The sequence below is a fragment of the Marmota marmota genome, unplaced genomic scaffold (genome assembly GCF_001458135.2).
Source record: "Marmota marmota marmota unplaced genomic scaffold, marMar, whole genome shotgun sequence".
NCBI lineage: Eukaryota > Metazoa > Chordata > Mammalia > Rodentia > Sciuridae > Marmota > Marmota marmota.
The window spans coordinates 26799300-26815082 of record NW_026000249.1 but is presented as its reverse complement, the minus strand read 5'-3'; the positions used below and the strand labels follow the sequence as shown (position 1 = coordinate 26815082).

The following is a 15783-nucleotide window of genomic DNA, read 5'->3' as shown; positions in this document are numbered from 1 at the left end:
CTGTTTTTTTTGTATTTTATTTAGAGACAGGGTCTCACTGAATTGCTTAGGGCCTTGCTGTTGCTGAAGCTGGCTTTGAACTCCAGATCCTCCTGCCTCAGCCTCCCGAGCCACCGGGATTACAGGAGTGCACTACCACATCAGGCTAAGTTCTGAATTTCCTGACTTATTTTGTATGTGGTTGTTTTATCCATTATTGAGAAGGAAATACTGAAGTATCTGACTATTATTACAATGCTGTCCATCTCTCTCTTCAATTCTGTGGTCTTTTATTAAGTGCATAAATATTTACAATTGTTATAAATTCTTGCTGTATTGAAACTTTTATTAATATATGACTTTATTTGTTTTTTGTAAGCTTATTTGATTAGAAGTCTATCTTGTGTGACACCAGTATAGCCACTTTTGCTCCCTTTTTAGTATTTCTTTGCATGGAATATTTTTCTTCCATCTTCTTGCTTTCAATTTATTTGTGTTTTTGGATTTACAGTAAATATTTTGTAAACAGTCTATAACTGGATCATTTAAAAATCCATTCTGATAATATATCCTGTCTCTTCACTGGAAATTTTAGTCTATTTACATCTAAAGTGATCACTGATTGATTGAGACTTATTTCTGTCATTTTGCTATTTGTTTTTGATATATATTATCACTTTTTTGCCTCTCATTCCCTGCATTAATATATTCTTTTGTGTTTCATTAAATTTTGTAGTGAAACATTTATATTCATTTTGTATATATTCTGTGGCTATTTCTTTGTGGTTATTACCATTAGGGTCAAATTTTACATCCAAAATTATAACATTTTAATTTGAATTGCTTATCTTGAATAGCATACCAAAACTCTGATCTTTTAATAGCCCTGTCCCCACACCTGTTGATTGTGATGCTACGGAATTACATCTTTATAAATTATGTGCCCAAAACCATAATTTAAATTTATTTAAAAGATTAGTTTCTTAAATTAAGTAGAAAACAAAATTTGAACTTGTAAACTTAAGTTAGAATAATATTAGTTTTGAGAGTAATAATTTTTAGAAGGCACTGATCTCTTAAACCCCAGAGAATCAAAAAGTAGAATTACAAGCTATTAGTAGAGTAATATTAATTCTATAATCGAGCAGATATTTACTTTTATTGTGATCTTTATTTCTTCCTAGCGTATTCAGTTGCTATCTGGTGTCCTTTCATTTTTTTTCCCTGCAGGAGTCTCTTTTTGGGAAGATCTAGTGATAATGAACTCCCTCAAATTTTGATTATTTAGGACTGCCTTAATTTCACCTTTACTTTTTTTTCTTAATATCAATTTTATGTGTTAGTCAGACTTTCATTGCTGTGACAAATGTGTGAGATAAATCAATTCAAAATGAAAAAAATAATGTCTATTTTAGGTCTTTGCTTGACCCTTGTTAGCAAGGCTGAGGTTATTTTTTAAGGACAATATGCTTTAGCAGTTGTAGACATGGTCATATCACACTAATTTTTTTTAAAATGCACTTATTAGTTACACATAATAGTGGGGTTCAGTCTGATGTAATCCTACATGCCTGGAATATAATTGGCTCCATTTCAGTTCCTAGTACCTCCTCCCTCCCTCCCCTTCTCCCTCACCATCTCCTCCTCTACTGGCCTTTACCCATCTATTTATTGCAATTATAAATTGGTACTTTATATGTATACATAAAGGTGGAATTCACCATGATCCATTCACACATGCATAATTTGGTCAAACTCATTCCAAGGTTTCCTCCCCTTTCCTGTCCCTTTCTCTTGGCCTTCAATTCCCTCCTCCACTCCACTGATATCCCTCCCATTTTCAGGGTGGCCCCCACTTTTCGCCTTAACTTTTAAAGGACAGTTTTGCCAGATATAGTATTCTTGGTTGACAGGTGGGTTTGTGCACTTTTGACTCTATTGACCCACAGCCTACTGGCCTCCAAATTGATGAGCAACTTATATGCAACAAAACACTTTTGTCTTGATGCTTGCAAGATTCTTTTTATTTCAAAAGTTTGATTATAATGTGTCTTGGTGTGGGTGTCTGGAGTTCATTAACTTTCTTGCATGCTTATGTTCTTGCCTTTCATCAAATTTGGGAAGTTTCACCCATTCATTATTCCCTCAAATATTCATTCTATGTCTCTCTCTCTTCTCCTATTGGGAATCTTACAGTATGTATGTCAGTCCACTTGATGTTATCTCACAGGTCCCTTAGGGTCTAGACACTTTTCTTCAATCTCATTTCTATTCTACAGCCGCAATAATTTTCATTGTCCTATCTTCAACTCCAATGAATCTTTCTTCTGCTTGCTGAAATCTACTTTTGAATCCCTCTAGTGAAAAATTGACTTTTGCTATTACGCTTTTCAATGTGAGAATTTCTTTTTTAGGTTTTTCTCTCTATTGATATTTCCATTTTGTTCATACCTGATTTTCTTGACTTTCTCCACATCTTCCTTTTGTTCTTTGAGCATCTTTATAATAGTCGTTTTAGAGGCTTTGTCTAGTGATGTGCCATTTGGTCTTTTTCAGGTAGCATTTTTGTTGATTTACTTTTTTTCTGAATGGTCCATACTTACTTTACAATTTCATTGTGTATTTTGAGTTTCTTCATTGAAAACTGGACATTTGGATCCCATTATGTGATAACTCTGCAAGTCACATCCTCCCCATCTCCATGTTTTGCTGTTCCTTATTATTGTTTTTTTAAAATTCTTTCTTTTGGGCTGGGGATGTGGCTCAAGCGGTAGCGCGCTCGCCTGGCATGCGTGCGCCCCAGGTTCGATCCTCAGCACCACATACAAACAAAGATGTTGTGTCCGCCAAAAACTAAAAAATGAATATTAAGAAATTCTCTCTCTCTCACTCTCTCTCTCTCACACACACTCTCTCTTTAAAAAAAATTCTTTTTGATTTGGTTATTATTGTAGGCTGTCTCTGTGCCAAGGATCAACCTGAAGTATAAACTTCAGGTCTTCTCAGGTCTTTTCTGAGTCTGTACTTTCCCCTGGGCATGTGTAGTCATTTTCCTAATCTCTTCTGAATGTATAGTAGTTTTTTTGAATCATAATGGCTGGTTTTCAAAAGGAAAAAAAAAAAGAAAAAATTGAAGGGAGCAAAGGATGGTGTCTGCACTTTAAATCTCTTGGAAATCACTTTAGCAAGGGGGTAGGGCTTGGGGCTTGCAACAATGTGAGGCAGTATGACAATGCCTACCCCTTTTTTTCTGCATTTCTATGATTTGAATCTGCCATCAGCGAACAGAGCACAAATTTCCTATATTTGGAGTAAAGGGTCCATTTTGTCCACCCTGGGTCCTGTAAGATGTGTGCAGGCTGTACCAGGGAAACATTTCCAGTGGGGGATGGGTGGCTGCTATTGTGCTAAGACCTGAAATTAGTCACAATTCACTGTCCAAGCCTTTCTCTGGAAGATGAGGGTTTTAATAGATTTCAGAGTTCCAAATTGTTACATCAGACAGATTGTGCCAGAGCACTCGTTGTCTAGTGGGCAAGAAAAATTCCTGGGTGTTTCCTATTCTGTCATCTTTCCAGTATCCTTTTCCTTAGTTTTCTATTTTAATTTTATTTTTTAGATTAACATATAGAAGATGTAAAATTTTGTGTGACACTCATTTCTATGACTTTTAACAGATGTTTTGATTCATGTAACCATCACCAATATCCAAATGCAGAACATTATCATGACTCCAAAACTCTCTTTCATGAAATCCCTTTGCAGTCACTTCTTGCCCTCTCCTCTCTCTCCTGGCAACCATTGATCTGTTTCCTATCACTACAGTTTTTTTCTTTTGGAGAATATCATAAAAAGTGGAATCACATGGCATGTTACCAAAAGACTTGATTTGTTCACTCAGCCTTTGAGAGTTGTACAAATTATTTTGTTTCTCATTAACAAATTCCTTTTGTCACTGAATAATATTCCATTGCTTGGAAATGACAAAATTTATTTATCCATTCACCTTTTGAAGGACATTTAGGTAGTTTCCACGTGTGGTTCATTATGGTAGAGTGTTTTTAAACAGTACTGTATGATATTTTATGATTCACACTTAAGTGTTTTATTTTCTGTAGAACCTCTAGAAATGGTATTATTTACATTTCAATTTCCAAATATTCATTGCAAATACATAGAAATATGATTGGATTTTTGTTTCAACCATGTACCCCTCAACTCTCCTAAACTCATGTATTTCTTTAAGGAGTTTTGATTTTTTCAGGTTTTTTAAATGAAGCATAATATTATCTGCAAAGAGGGGCAGTTTTATTTCTTTCTTCTTCATTTGTATGTCTTGCTTTATTGAACTTGCTGATTATCACCTTGTTGATGAGCAGGAGCAGTAAGAGTGGACATCCTTGCTTATTTGCTAATCATACAGAAAAGCATTCAGTCTTTCTCCATTAAGGGTATTATATATAGGTTTTCTGTCAATGCCCTTTATCAGGCTAAGGAAGTTTCCTTTAATTTCTAGTGTGTGTGGAGAGCTCTTTTACCACGAATGGATTTTTAAATATTGTCAAATGTCTTTTATGCATTAAATGATATGATCATATGGTTTATTATTGGAATATTTGTTTTTTGAATACTGAACAAGGTTTTCATTTTCAGGTTTAAGCCCTCTTAGTTGCAGTGCATTCATTTATATTATTATTATTACTGAATTTGTTTATGTAATACTTTTTTGAGGATATTTATGCCTTTTCCTCATGTAGCACTCTTAGTCCATTTTCTAACTGCTGTAACAATTTACTGGAGGCTGGCAAATTTATAAAGAAAAAAGTTCATTTTGGCTCACAGTTTTGAAGGATGAAAAGTCCATGCTCCAGCAGCCATCTCTGGTGAAGGCCTTATGCCACTTTATAATATAGTAGATGGCATCATCACTTGGTGAGAGTATTGAAAATGTAGCGAGAAGAAAATGGGGACTGGTTAAACACTTGGAATGGCTTTGCTTTATAACAACCTCCTCTCACAGTAACTAATCCAGTCCCATGAGACCTAACTACTCTCATGAAACGAGCATCAGTCCCTCCTAAGTGTGATGCCCCCATGACCTAATTACTTCCCACTAAGTCCACCTCTTAAAGATTCTACCTAGTCTCAAAAATGGGACCTAGCTTCCCACACATGAATATTTGAGGGATAAGACATATATAAATCATAGCAATAGTTTTCTATTCTTGTATTGCCTTCTCTGGTTTTGGTATCAAAGTAATGTTAGCCTCACAAAATGAACTTAGGTGTGTTCCATATTTGTCTACAGTCTAGAAGATATTGTATTAAGTTAGTTTTATGTCCTGTGTATGGTAGAATCCTCTAGTGAAACCATTTAGGCTTTCTCTTGGGGGAGGTTTTTAGCTATGAATTTAATTTATTTGATAGTTTATAAGTTGCACAAATTATTTGTTTCATCTTAGGTAAATTTTGATAATTTGTGGTTTGCAAGGAATTGGGCTATATCATCTAAGTTTTCAAATCCATGTAGGTAGTGTTCTTCCTGGTATTCCCTTGTTACTTTTTAATGCCAATTGGATTTGTAGTAATATCCCTTCATTAATTTCTAATATTTGTAATTTGAATTATTTTTCTACTTCTTTGTCAATTTTGGTATAGGTTTATTAACTTTGTAAACCTTTCAAAGGACAGATTTAGTTTTATTAATTTTTTTCTATTGTTTTTATACTCTCACTTTTGTTGAGTTTTGTCTCTATTAGTTTCTTCTGATTGTGTTACCTTTACTTCATTCTTTTTGTAGGTTCTTAAGATGTAAGTTTAGATTATTAATTTAGACCTTCCTTCTTTTTAATGGTATAAATTCGTCTTGAAGCATTGCATTAGCTATATCCCACAGGTTTTAAATGTTGTATTTTCATTTATGTTTTGTTTAAAATAATTTGTAATTTTCCTTGGCACTTGATTTTTGTCTGAGACATTGTTTAGGAGTGTGTGCTTACCTTTCAACTGTTTTTGAGAATTTTCCTCTTAGCTTTCTGTTAATGAGTGATAGTTTAATTTCAGAGAATTAAAGTATAACTCATTATGAGCAAAGAACATACTTTGTATGATCTCAGATCCTTTAAATCTGTTAAAATTCATGTTTACATGTTTATTTTATTCCGTGTTTACTTGAAAATGATATGTATTTTGCTGATTTTAGGTGAAATTTTCTAAAACTGACAATTAGATCCAGTTATTTGATGGGGTACTTCACTTATTCTATATTCTTGCTTATTTTCTGTGTCTAGTCTCCTGACTGTAGAGAAGGAGTACTAGAGACTGTGATTATAATTGTGGATTTGTCTATATTTTCTTTCAGGTGAGTTAGTTTTTTTGCTTTATATCATTTATTGTTATATTATTATTTGCATATGCTTTTAGTGTTATGTCTTCCCAACAATTGGTTCTTTTTTGTTTTGTTTTGTTTTGTTTTAGATATACGTAACAGTAGAGTGTGTTTTGACCTATCACACACACATGGAGTGTAAGTACCCATTCTTGTGATTGTACATGTTGTGGACTTTCACTGGTTGTGTATTCATATGTGAACATAGGAAAGTAATGTTCAATTCATTCTGCTTTCTTTCCCATTCCCATTCTCCTCCCTTCCCTTTATTCCCCTTTGTCTAATCCAGTAAACTTCTATTTTTCCCTGCCCCAAACACCCCGCTTATTGTGTGTTAGCATCTGCATATCAGAGACAACATTCAGTCTTTTGTTTTCTCAACAATTGGTTCTTTCATCATTATGTAATGTCTCCCCTCTGTAACTTACTTTGCTCTCAAGTCTCTGATATTAGTATATCCACTTCCCCTTTGTAGTGATTAGTGTATATATTTTTCTATCATTTTTAACCTTGCTCTGCATTATATTTGAGATGAGTTTCTTGTTAACAATATAGAGTTTGGTCATTTTAGAAAATCCATTATGACAATCTCTGTCTTTTAATTGGTGTGTTTGGGTCACTTTTATTTAATGTAATTGTCAATATGATATATACCATTTTGTTGTTTTTTGTTTGTTTTTTTTAATTCCTATTTCTTTCAGCCTGTCTTCTTTTGGTTATTTTAATATTTTTGGTTATATTTTAGGTACTCTATTCCATTGACTATCTCTTTGTACAAACTTTTGACTGAATTCTCTAGGTATTAGGATATACATACTTAACTTTTCCCACCCTAATTAGAGATGATATTTGACCACTTTAAGTGGAATGTAGAAATTTACTAGTAATCCTGCTGAGAGCCACAGCCGAGTCGGAATGGCCCCTGGCATTTTGCCAACAGTATTGGTTGACAGGCGAGCCATTACTGTCCGCCTCGGCAGGCTACTTTGGAGTTCTCACGGGGATTCCCGGAGACTTCTCATTGGTTGGGGAAGTGCTGGAGGAGGGATTTCCGGTTGGTGTGTGGTGTGTCCCAGGAGAAGGCCACGTGTGTGGGCGTTCCGGAGAGTTCCTGGGGAGCGTGTGTGGAGTGTGCTGATGGAGTTCAGAAATAAAGTTTGTTCCTGCTTCAGTGGCCGTGATTTGTGCCCAGCCAGACTGCGGCATACTCCTTTATCCTTTCACATTTATATTATAATTATCTTATATTTCATATCTAATAACATAGCAGATACTATCATAAAATGTTATAATGTTTTCATTAATTTTCAAACTTTATAAAAATTCAAGTAAAGAGAAATGTTTAATTTTATTTATTCAGTGATTTTTTTTTTTTTCTGAGACAGGGTCTTGCTATGTTTCTCAAGCTGATCTCAAACTCCTAAGCTCAAATGATCCTGCTGCCTCAGTCTCCGGAGTAGCTGGTATACCACCACACACAACTTTTACTCAGCAAAGATTTTTTAATAGTAGTAAATAAGCATTTGACACTTAGCATTCCTGATTTTCTTACTTCATTCCTAATATTCCATGCTTCCTTTTGGTAATATCTCCCTTCCTTTTCAAGAAATTTCTTTAGAGATTATTTTAGAACAGTTCTTCTGGCAATAAAAGTTTTCTTCATCTGAGGATATCTTTATTTTACTTTTAGCCCTGAAAAGTAGTTTTACTAAATATAGAATTCAGGTTAACCATTCTTTTTTCCAGTACTTGAAAAATATTGTATCCCTTCCTTCTGGCCTCCAGAGTTCTTGAGAATAAATCCACAGTCATTCAGATCATTGTTACCCTATAAGCAATGCATTATTTTTCAACTTTGAGAGGTGATTTTTGTGTTTCCTTCTGTTTAGTTTTTCTCAGTCTGATTATTATGCTATGGATTTCCTTAGTTTTATTTTATTGAGGTTTGCTCATTTTCTTGAATTTATAATTTATGTAATTTTCCAAACTAGAATAGTTTAGGGGCAAGCTTTCTTCAAATATTTTTCAACATAGAATTCTTTCACCTCTTCTTTTATTATATTTAGTTTTAGTTGTAGTTGAACACAATACCTTTATTTTATTTATTTGGGTTTGTTTGTTTGTTTATTTGTTTTAATTAGTTACACATGACAGTACAATGATCTTGACATATCATACATTTGAATCAGATAGGATATAATTTCTCATTTTTCTGAGTATACAGGTTGCAGAATCACATTGGTCATGCAGTCACGTATATACCCACAGCAATAATAATGTCTATTTTATTCTACGTCCTTCCTTTCCCCCCTTCCCCTCCCCTCCCCTCCCATCACTTCTCTCTACCCAATCTAATGTGATCCACTTCTTTTTTTTTCCTCACATCGTCATACCTGTATTCTGTATAATGAAGGGGNTCTTTTTTTTTTTTTTTGATATCATAATTGTTAGACTTTTTGATATTGTCCCATAGGTTCATGAGAGTTTGTTCATATTCTCCATATTTTTCTCTTTTATTCAGATTGGTTAATTTCTGTTGTTCCTGTCTTCCACTGTCTACATTGTGTTATTAAGCTCATCCAGTGAGGTTTTCTTATGTTTTTAATTTTAAATTTTCTACTGAGATATATGTATATATTATAGATATATTATATTGTATCTTTCCACTACCATGACCAAAATAACCTGATAAGAACCACTTGGAGAAGAAAAGTTTATTTGGGGATCATGGTTTACCACCCATTATAGTAGCTCTTTAAAATTATTAATCCATCAAATGGGCTAATCTACTGGTTGATTTATAACTCTCATAATCTAATCATTTCACTTCTAACCATTTGGGTATTCACACAGGAGCTCTATATGCAGACACCTCATATCCTCTATATCCATATATGAATCTGTCTATGTATATGTGTGTGTGTGTGTGTGTGTGTTGTTGTTGTTGTTGTTGTTGTTGAAACTTCCAAAATTTCCATCTGTCTCAACAGTGGTCACCTCTATTTCTTTGAGAATTTTATACCTGTTTTAAGAGGCTGGGGTTATAGCCCAGTAATAGAATGCTTGCCTAGCATGTGCAAGACTCTGGGTTCAATCCCCAAAACAGAAAGAAAGAAAGAAAGAAAGAAAGAAAGAAAGAAAGAAAGAAAGAAAGAAGAAAGCTATTTTAAAATCTTAGTCTGACAATTTTAGCTTCTTTTTTCTCAGCATTATATCTTTCTTTTTTGTATGCTGTGCAATTTGGCATTATATTCTAGATGTATTGAATATTATGTTATTGAATTCTGGGTCTTGTTTATATCCTATGAAGCACATTTGTATTTGTCTTTTCTTTTCTTTTCCTTTGTTTGTCTTGTCAGGAATTGACCTAGTTGTGTTCAGTCTGCAAGTTCTGACCATCCCTGTATAGGTTGTGATTTCATTTCTGGTTCTGTTTGCAATACTTTTGCCACACAAGTGAGCCCTAGCTCATGGGTGCACAACCCAATAGCCAGTGTTGTGCTTGTACATTGGTCAATGTCTTCATTAATTTCTCAAACGTTTTTAATATGAAGTTTGAGATTGCATGCATTAACACACAGGTCTGGGAAAATACCAGAGATTCATAAACAACTTCATGAAGGTTTTTCCATAAGATTCTTCTTCTCCATGATATCAACAAAATTTGTTTCTCCTTTCCAGTTTTCCAGCAGACTTGATCAGAATCCACCTGTAGCACACTATCAGGGACACTATGACAAAGAATACCTTATTGCATGAAAGTTCTTCCTGAATAGTATCTACTGAGTGCCTACCAGGAATTATTTTTTTTCTAAGGATTTTAAATGTATTATCTCATTCAACTCTCAATAAAACCCCATATGAAAAAAGTACCATTATTGCCATCCCTGCATTACAGTTGGGAAACTGAAGCCCAGATAGGTTAACCAACTTAATCAGGATATACAGCTATTTATGGTGGAGTAAGTAGTGGGCCAGGAATTGAACCCAGGCAGCTCTTTTAATCATTGTATGGTTCTGTACTATTATGTGATCTCATTGTATAAGCCATTCTTCACTCCCACATAGCTTTGCACACACTTCCACTAAGGCTATTACTACATAATAATTATTTTAATTATTTAAGTAATATTTTATGCCACTCTCTCCAAGGCAATGGTTCTCTCTTTTCAAATTTGAAGGACTAGCAAACATCTAGTATATAAGTTCCCTACAGCTGCCATAACAAATTACCACAAACTGGGTGTCTTAAAACAACAGAAATTTATTCTCTTGCATTTCTAGAGGCCAGAAGTCTGAAATTAAGGTGATAGCAGAGTTGGACTCCCTCTGGAAGCTCCAAGGGAGAATTATTCTTTGCCTCTTTCAGCTTCCGGTGACTGTTGGCATTCCTTATGTTTCTTAAAAGGTCCAGTTCCAACTGGATCCTGAAAATGAGCCCTTATATGTTTTTTCTCTCCATCCCTGTCTCTCACTCACTCCTCTCTCACTTCTGCTCTTTGGAATCCTCTCCTGAACAAAACATCTGTTCTCAAATACTTGTCTCAGGCTCTGCTTTTGGGTAAGGCCAAATAAGATGCACCTGACTTGCCAACCAAAGAGAGTTGATCACAGTGGCTGTCCATCCCTTACTGTCTCTCTCCTCCCAGATTCCAGTGACAACATCCCAGCAAGTGACTTTATCTATGGATGGCAGAACAATGAAAGAGGGTGACAGACATGCCAGGAAGTTAAGTGAACAGGCACTGTGAGGTAGTAATAGTGTCACATCATCACATTCTCTAATGCTGGATTTCAAATCCTAACTCTGCCATTTCCTGATGGTGTCACTTAAGCGACTCTCAGCCCACAGTTGGCCAAGGATCACATTCTGACCTGATGAAATACATTTGCCCCATCTGTGACTTTTATTAAGCCCTATTAATATGCCACAAAGCAAAGTAATTTGGTCCTCATCATTATTTATGCCACCAATAGTGATCAGACATTTTCTGGGACTTCCTTTTTCTTACAGCTATTATTTTAGTTAGCTTTGTTGCAACTGTGACTGAAAAATCTGACGAGAACAATTTTAGGGAAGGAAAAGTTTATTTTATCACCGTTTCAGAGGTCTCAGTCCATAGACAGTAGGCTCCCTTCCTCGGGACTCAAGATGAGGAAGAACATCATGACAGAAGAGTGTGGCAGAGGGAAGTGGCTCACATGATGATCAGGAAGCAGAGAGAGACTGCACTGGCCAGATACAAATATGTATCCAAAGCCACACCTCCAATGCCCACCTCCTCCAGCCACAGTCACCTGCCTTCAGTTAACACTCAGTTAATCCCTATAATTTCTCCTCTGAACCTTCTTGCATTGTCTCGCACGTGAGTTTTTTGGGGGATACCTCACATCCAAACCATAAGAATTTGAACACTTTCCCCTTCAAAGAGCATTCTGTCACATGGAAAGTAACTGAGAAATCTGTATTCCCTGATTCTTTAGCTGTCCCTGTCCTGAGATAGAGTCCCTCTTGTTGCTTATCACTACATGGATGAGAGGAGAATGGCTTAGGCCCTTGTAGAAGGCCCTTAGCTGTACTCTTGCTGTGTTTACACAAGTCACCCAATCTGGCAATCCCCCATCATCCATGAAATGAGTCCCAGAAACACTGGCCCAGCCCAACATTCACAGATGATTCCTGATAGCTTTCATCTGCCAGGCCCAGAGGACAAACTCTTTTCCTTTGTGTTCTATTTTGACATTATTCTGCTTCTTTGTTCCCATTTTAGGGCAGTGTGAGGGAAGCTGTGCATTAGCTTTTGTGGGCTTTAATGAAGCAGGATTTGACAGCATTTCATATCAGGTATCATCTTTTGTGTGCATGGGGAGAAGGATGAGAAATGTTCCTTTAACTGGTGCCAGAAGAGAAGGCAAAGAAAGACAAGAAAAAAAAATCTGATAACTACTTTTTTTCCATTAAAGTCCTGGCCCCTTTCTAAAACATGCTATTTGTCTATATTTCAAATCAGTTGGGAATCATATCTTTCCACAACAGCATTTCCTTACTTCCTGGAAACATATATCACAGGATGTATAATAAATGTTTATGCTAGCTGTAAAGAGGAAAGTAACATTTCATAAAATTTACCATAGACCCCAAGGTGAATTTAATATAGGAGCCTGAGTGACGAATCCCAAAGCAAGTGGATTTGGGCTTGAAGCCCATCCTGGACTGACTTCATTATGCTTAGTTGATGTTCAGGAAAAAAAAAACAAAACAGGCGACAGCAAAACTTCCTGAGGTTCCTACATGAATAAATTGCAATGTGACTCTCACATTAAACCTGCACTCTCCCGTGTGTCTCTCAGATCCCACACATGAACGGTTGTTACTGAGCAGTTGGTGGCTGGCTCACCCCATGTTTTGTTTTTTAATTTTTTTAGTTGTTGACGGACCTTTATTATTTTTATTTATTTATATGTGGTACTGAGGATCGAACCCAGTGCCTCACACATGCTAGTCAAGCGCTCTCCCACTGAGCCCCAGCCCCAGCCCTCATCCCTGTGTTTTTGAAGGACAGAACAAGAGGAAACAATTGAAAATAGTGACAACATGAGGTAAACAAACAGGGACAATTGAATTTATACAGAAAGGACTGATTCTCCCAGAGATGAGAATGCTCTCATGACACATCCTTGGTCTGCAACATGTTGGGCCAGGGGGTGTGCCTTGCCATCAGAATTGCCCTACCTATAACTGCCTTCATGTGAAGCTATTAAAAATAGAAGTTTTAGGGTTGGGATTGTAGCTCAGTGGTAGAGTGCTTGCCTTGCATGCTTGAGGTCCTGGGTTCGATCCTCAACACCACATAAAAATAAATAAATAAGAAGCTGGGGTTGTGGCTCAGGGGCAGAGTGCTTGCCTAACATGTGTGAGGCACTGGGATCAATCCTCAGCACCACATAAAAATAAACAAATAAATTAAAGATCCAATGAAATAAAAATACTTTAAAATAAATAAATAAAGATATTATGTCCATCTACAACTAAAAAAATATTTTTAAAAAATAGAAGTTTTATCTGTCCTGAATGGCTGAGGCCCAATTTAACTCGGAGCCAGGGCATGGATGATTTGGTTGCTGTGGAGTTCCCCCATAGGGCCATAGTTATTTGTAAATCAGTATATCTGATATTGAACTCAAATGCTTTTGTAGAAAACCATAGTAGCAGCCACACTGAGTAAACTGGAATCAGGGTACCATTCTCCTGCACTGGTCCTGTTGATGCTGTTTTAGAATGATCAGGTAAAAAGAATCCTGTCTGACATGAGTTATTTGCATATGGTCTGAAACTTCAAATAAATATCTGTGTAAAGAAAATGCCTGTGGCCGGGAACAGTGAGAGTACCCCAAGTGCAGCTCTGTTATGGGACAGACTGCTTGTACCACTGAAATCTGGCCACATAAGTAAAAAGCCTTGTGACTAGGGAGATACTTGTCAAGAGTTGACATATCCTGAGATTCCTTCCTCATACTCTTCCTCTCTGATCCAGGAAACATACCCTATCCATTTCTAACATGAAACAAACAAGAGCAACTGAAAATATCTTATATCTGGAAAGAATACCATCACAGTTCATGCAAAGAGAATGTTCAATAGTAATGCTGATAATCTGCAAACACTTGCCTTTACTGCTTGAGAAATGGTGACTAGGCCAAGACCAGATCAGTATTTAAGGGAATGCTTACTCGTCAGGACTGACTCTGAACTTGCATGACCCTCAAAATGCATGTCTCCTTAAATTTTGCCCTCTTTGGGGCACCTTACTGGCTATGCTATGACCTTCTAAGAAAGGATCAGCAACCTAGGGCTTAAGGATCAGGAGCAGCTGTCCTTTCTGATGGGCTGCTGGCAGCTGACCCAGCCCAGACAGGATTCAAAGTGACCTCAGGGAAAAGATTTGCATGTGTTTCGGGGCCTGTAACATCCATAATCCAGGAAAGTTATAAAAGGACAATTTTCCACTTACAGTGGCACTTACTTGGGAGGTATTGAAGAGGATACTGTGTGGTCAGAGAACCCAAGATGCCAGCCCCTTGCTGGACCTAATTGAAGACCATTTTTTTGGTTCTTTTTATTTTTAAAATTTATTTATATATTATTTTTGGGGGGAGGTACTGGGAATTGAACTCAGGGACACTCGACCACTGAGCCCCATCCTCACCCCTATTTTGTATTTTATTTAGAGACAGGGTCTCACTGAGTTGCTTAGCCCCTCGCTAAATTGCTGAGGCTGGCTTTGAACTTGTGATCCTCCTGCCTCAGCCTCCCAAACCACTGGGATTACACGTGTGAGCCACTGGGATTACAGGTGTGTGCCACTGTGCCCAGCTATTGATTCTTTTTAGTTATCCATGATGATAGGAATCATTTTGACACAATTATAAAAGCACAAAAATATATTTTTTTTCTAATTCAGTCCTCAGCACTTACTCTTCCCCTCCCCTCCTCCCTCTCCTTGTTCCTTTTGCTCTACTCTACTGATCTCTTTGGTTTTTATTTGTAATTTTTTTTTTTAAATTAGTGTCTTGTGAATGTACATGATGGTGAGATTCACTGTGGTATATTCACAAATGTACACAGAAAAGTTAAGTCAAAGTCGTTCCACTGTCTTTCTCTGTCTCATCCCTCCCCCCTTCCCTTCATTCCCCTTTGTCTACTCCTCTGATCTTATGAAGAAACTTTTCTAACCAACCAATGAATAATTACATTTGTTTCAATCATCTGTGTACAGAGCCTTGCTCTTTCCCATCCAATCCAGAAAACTAGGTTTTGATCGTAAATTAGTAGAGCCACTAAAGGCATCCAGCGCTTCAAAACTCTTGACCAGCCTCTTCAGATAACCACTCACCAGCCTGTGCTCCCTCATCTTCCAAACACACACACACACACACACACACACAAATGGGCTTGGGTGGTCCTTGTTTTATTCTTTGACAATGTCAAGTATCAGGAATGTGTTCCCAGGAATCAGAAGAGACAGGAAAACACTATCCACTGTCCTCGAGGGTCCAGCGAAGCAAAAAAACCTCCCCCCACTGTCTCAAGGAGGGCTTCTGTGTGCTTTTAAACAGAGAGCCAGCAAGTCCCAGCCCTGGCAATCCAATAAACATCCAATTAAGGAACAGCCACCACAGAGGCTGCTTCGTGAGCCTCAGCCAGCCCTTCAGGTTGCCTTTGTCTGCTCTGAGAATCAGGGAGCCCTATGAGGCTGCCTCAGAGCAGTGCTGTGCAATCAAGATGAACACTCTTGTAATCCCAGTGGCTCAGGAGGCTGAGGCAGGAGATCACAAGTTCAAGGCCAGCCTCAGCAACTTAGCGAGATCTTGTCTGAAAATAAAAAATTAAAAAGGGCTGGGGATGTGGCTCAGTG

General features: G+C 36.9%; 1 long non-coding RNA gene across 1 annotated transcript in view; it reads left to right on the top strand.

Moving 5' to 3' along the window:
• Window positions 1-6085: 6085 nt before the first annotated feature.
• The window catches only part of LOC125614110, a 22743-nt gene continuing 13045 nt past the window's right edge, over window positions 6086-15783 (top strand). Inside the window, exons 1-2 of the long non-coding RNA XR_007344748.1 lie at window positions 6086-6340; window positions 6457-6505. This is a non-coding gene — a long non-coding RNA (uncharacterized LOC125614110). The remainder of the gene's footprint in view (window positions 6341-6456; window positions 6506-15783) is intronic.